Source organism: Schistocerca piceifrons, unplaced genomic scaffold, assembly GCF_021461385.2.
Source record: "Schistocerca piceifrons isolate TAMUIC-IGC-003096 unplaced genomic scaffold, iqSchPice1.1 HiC_scaffold_312, whole genome shotgun sequence".
NCBI lineage: Eukaryota > Metazoa > Arthropoda > Insecta > Orthoptera > Acrididae > Schistocerca > Schistocerca piceifrons.
The window spans coordinates 190,001-195,000 of NW_025728529.1; the positions used below are offsets into that span (position 1 = coordinate 190,001).

Here is a 5,000-nt window from a genome sequence, read left to right on the forward strand (position 1 = left end):
CTGGTAGGATTTCAACGGGGTCCGCCTCGGGACGCACGAGCACGCACGGGGCGGTCGCACGCCTTCGGCTCGCCCCACCGGCAGGACGTCCCACGATACATGCCAGTTAAACACCGACGGGCGGTGAACCAACAGCGTGGGACACAAATCCAACTACGAGCTTTTTAACCGCAACAACTTTAATATACGCTATTGGAGCTGGAATTACCGCGGCTGCTGGCACCAGACTTGCCCTCCAATAGATACTCGTTAAAGGATTTAAAGTGTACTCATTCCGATTACGGGGCCTCGGATGAGTCCCGTATCGTTATTTTTCGTCACTACCTCCCCGTGCCGGGAGTGGGTAATTTGCGCGCCTGCTGCCTTCCTTGGATGTGGTAGCCGTTTCTCAGGCTCCCTCTCCGGAATCGAACCCTGATTCCCCGTTACCCGTTACAACCATGGTAGGCGCAGAACCTACCATCGACAGTTGATAAGGCAGACATTTGAAAGATGCGTCGCCGGTACGAGGACCGTGCGATCAGCCCAAAGTTATTCAGAGTCACCAAGGCAAACGGACCGGACGAGCCGACCGATTGGTTTTGATCTAATAAAAGCGTCCCTTCCATCTCTGGTCGGGACTCTGTTTGCATGTATTAGCTCTAGAATTACCACAGTTATCCAAGTAACGTGGGTACGATCTAAGGAACCATAACTGATTTAATGAGCCATTCGCGGTTTCACCTTAATGCGGCTTGTACTGAGACATGCATGGCTTAATCTTTGAGACAAGCATATGACTACTGGCAGGATCAACCAGGGAGCTGCGTCAACTAGAGCTGAGCAGCCGGCCGCCCGGGAGTGTGTCCCGGGGGCCCGCGCGAACACGCAAGCGTCCGCTCAATCATTCTGCAAACAGGAGGAGGCTGAGCTCCCCTGCACAATACACCTCGAAACCCTCTCAGGTCCCGGCGGCGCGCAGCGCCGTCCCAAGTACTTGGTCGGGTTCGAGAGAGGCGCAATCGCCCGGAGTTAGGCGAGTAGACGCTTTCGGTGCGACCACCCGTGCTCCCAACTGAGCTTGCCGCTGCCGACAGAGGCCCGGGAGCGTGCTGTCGTGGCATTGCCGGCGGGAGACAACACGCGCCACCTACGGTGACCGGCAGCTCCAACGCCAGCGCCACAGAAGGACAAAAGCCCCACTTGGGTGCCGAAGCGAACTCTCCCAGCACAGCGCACACGCCAACACATCCGCACAGCTGCGATACAAACCACCAGCGAGAACCGCTGGGGCGACCGAGCAGCAGACGGCGTCGCGGCGCCGAGCGCCGGGCGGCGGCGCATCCTCAACGCACACAGTCCTCAATCGGACCAGCACACTGCAGATGTCCACCGCGCTTCGCACCGGGCCCGCGAGGACCTACTTTGGCCGCACGGCGCCGCGCGCAGGGTGCGCCGGCGCGCAGCTGCGACGCCTGCCGCGTCCGTCGGCCGGCGCGCCTGCCACTGGCCGCCCCCACCAGCCGGCTGTAGCGCGTGCGCCCACGCACCGCGCGGCCAGCACGCCGGGAGGCGCCCCCTCACCGGCCGGGGACGGTCCCACCCAGCCACCGCCGCGTATCGCTTCACACCCAGATGCCGTTCAGTTTCGTCGGCATGGTGGGTATCGCTGGAACAACCGGTTAGTACCTCAACCTATCGTCGCCATCACCGATTCACCCCTAGCGAGAACAACCGCACCACAACGGGTTACCATTTCTTCATTTGCGTAACTTCACCAGAAAACGTAGGCGTCCATCGCCATTTGCAACTTCAACCATTATTGCATGCCTGTGTCAGGTGTCACGCCACACTACGTCTGCCCACATACACGCAACAAAATGTGCACGCCTAGACAATACGTGGAAGGTGGCCCCCGTACGTATGCGATGTCCATTGCTCGAACGACTGTCAACCGGCTTCTGTAGCATGTCGCAGATATGGAACGCGCTGCACCATGCCATCACGGTGTGTGAGGAGAGACGACTAGGTCCGAATACATCAACAGACAGCTCATGCTGATCGCCATCCACGGCGTCCGTTCCTCCCACACGTCTCTATGGCGTACCACACTGCAATCCAGCTCTCATAGGGAGACGACACGTAGCTGCGTGCACAATATTTGCACTGTATGGTCCGCCGTTTTTGGGCGCAGTCGTTGTACGGTCACACATGTGCCACGATGTATCATTCAGTACATAAGGACGAATGTGCAGTACAGATTGTGGTTCACGCGTACGACATCAGCGGACAGTTGACACAGGCCGCACCACAACGTAGCCTGCGTACGTCGCAGGCGAAGGGCATTGAACATGCAAACTTGTCACCAACCACCTTGCGAAGGCAGGGGGCAAGGTGGGGACGTGGGGAGAGGTGGGGGGGGGGGGGGGGCGGCATGTACGCCCTGCTGCCATCCACATTACAGTGTACAGCAGGAGCATGTGGAAAGTCAGCAAGACTTGCAAGGTGTTTAACATGAAGCGATACACAGGGGAGCGGGCAGTGCGAGTAGCGAACTATATTGCGAGGGTTGCGGGTGGGCAACACTACACTAATTGAACGAGTCGTATAACAATTACAGAGCAGGTTTAGGCGACAACGTGGGTTACGATAGGCGACAACGTGGGTTACGTTAGGGGACAACGTGGGTTACGTTAGGGGACAACGTGGGTTACGTTAGGGGACAACGTGGGTTACGTTAGGGGACAACGTGGGTTACGTTAGGGGACAACGTGGGTTACGTTAGGGGACAACGTGGGTTACGTTAGGGGACAACGTGGGTTAGGTTAAGGCACAACATGGGTTAGGTTAAGGCACAACATGGGTTAGGTTAAGGCACAACATGGGTTAGGTTAAGGCACAACATGGGTTAGGTTAAGGCACAACATGGGTTAGGTTACGGCACAACATGGGTTAGGTTAAGGCACAACATGGGTTAGGTTAGGGGACAACATGGGTTAGGTTAGGGGACAACATGGGTTAGGTTAAGGCACAACATGGGTTAGGTTAAGGCACAACATGGGTTAGGTTAGGGGACAACATGGGTTAGGTTAGGGCACAACATGGGTTAGGTTAGGGGACAACATGGGTTAGGTTAGGGGACAACATGGGTTAGGTTAGGGGACAACATGGGTTAGGTTAGGGGACAACATGGGTTAGGTTAGGGGACAACATGGGTTAGGTTAGGGGACAACATGGGTTAGGTTAGGGGACAACATGGGTTAGGTTAAGGCACAACATGGGTTAGGTTAGGGGACAACATGGGTTAGGTTAGGGGACAACATGGGTTAGGTTAGGGGACAACATGGGTTAGGTTAGGGGACAACATGGGTTAGGTTAAGGCACAACATGGGTTAGGTTAGGGCACAACATGGGTTAGGTTAGGGCACAACATGGGTTAGGTTAGGGCACAACATGGGTTAGGTTAGGGGACAACATGGGTTAGGTTAGGGGACAACATGGGTTAGGTTAGGGGACAACATGGGTTAGGTTAGGGGACAACATGGGTTAGGTTAGGGGACAACATGGGTTAGGTTAGGGGACAACATGGGTTAGGTTAGGGGACAACATGGGTTAGGTTAGGGGACAACATGGGTTAGGTTAGGGGACAACATGGGTTAGGTTAGGGGACAACATGGGTTAGGTTAAGGCACAACATGGGTTAGGTTAAGGCACAACATGGGTTAGGTTAGGGGACAACATGGGTTAGGTTAGGGGACAACATGGGTTAGGTTAGGGGACAACATGGGTTAGGTTAAGGCACAACATGGGTTAGGTTAGGGGACAACATGGGTTAGGTTAAGGCACAACATGGGTTAGGTTAGGGGACAACATGGGTTAGGTTAGGGGACAACATGGGTTAGGTTAAGGCACAACATGGGTTAGGTTAAGGCACAACATGGGTTAGGTTAAGGCACAACATGGGTTAGGTTAGGGGACAACATGGGTTAGGTTAGGGGACAACTTGGGTTAGGTTAGGGGACAACATGGGTTAGGTTAAGGCACAACATGGGTTAGGTTAAGGCACAACATGGGTTAGGTTAGGGGACAACATGGGTTAGGTTAGGGGACAACATGGGTTAGGTTAGGGGACAACATGGGTTAGGTTAAGGCACAACATGGGTTAGGTTAGGGGACAACATGGGTTAGGTTAAGGCACAACATGGGTTAGGTTAGGGGACAACATGGGTTAGGTTAGGGGACAACATGGGTTAGGTTAAGGCACAACATGGGTTAGGTTAAGGCACAACATGGGTTAGGTTAAGGGACAACATGGGTTAGGTTAGGGGACAACTTGGGTTAGGTTAGGGGACAACATGGGTTAGGTTAAGGCACAACATGGGTTAGGTTAAGGCACAACATGGGTTAGGTTAAGGTACAACATGGGTTAGGTTAAGGTACAACATGGGTTAGGTTAGGTTACACGTTGTTGTAAGGAAAGGTGTGGGGGGGGGGGGGGGGGCGGGGCGGCAGGTTCGTTGATAGTGATTATAGTAAGTGAATGCTTGTGACATGATGAGATTTGTCACGTCAGGATGCACCTTTGGCTTATTAGAGGCGGCGCTCCAATTCTATGCTTGTGTCAGACCTGTGTCTTTGACTCATGTCATTGTTTGTGCGCTGTGACAGGAGGTACTATTGTGATGTTGGGTGCACCGTTGTATAGGACATGTGTGGGTGTTGGTGCCTTATCTGCGCAATGGTGGATGTCGAAAGGGTGGGATATTCTATTTTCCGCATGGACCTCCTGGTCTGGTTGTGATAGTGTGGATTGTGTAATGTGGCGGAGAGGATGCACTGGATGTTGTTCCATGCTGGTGCTTACATATTGTATGTGCGCCTGTTAGAAGCAGAGAGTGGTGCGTGATCAGAGTGTCTGGCTGACGTGTGGTTCCCATTGTGGGCAGACTCTTTCAGCATGTATACGGACAGTTGTATATATTTTCTGTAGTTTGATGGCTCTGCATTGATTACTAATCAGC

General features: G+C 53.9%; 1 non-coding gene across 1 annotated transcript in view; it reads right to left on the bottom strand.

Annotated features, from left to right (window-relative positions):
• LOC124745019 overlaps positions 1-802 on the bottom strand; it is a 1,909-nt gene extending 1,107 nt beyond the window's left edge. Inside the window, exon 1 of the ribosomal RNA XR_007010973.1 lies at positions 1-802. This exon is cut by the window's left edge and continues 1,107 nt beyond it. This is a non-coding gene — a ribosomal RNA (small subunit ribosomal RNA).
• Between the last annotated feature and the right edge of the window lie 4,198 nt (positions 803-5,000).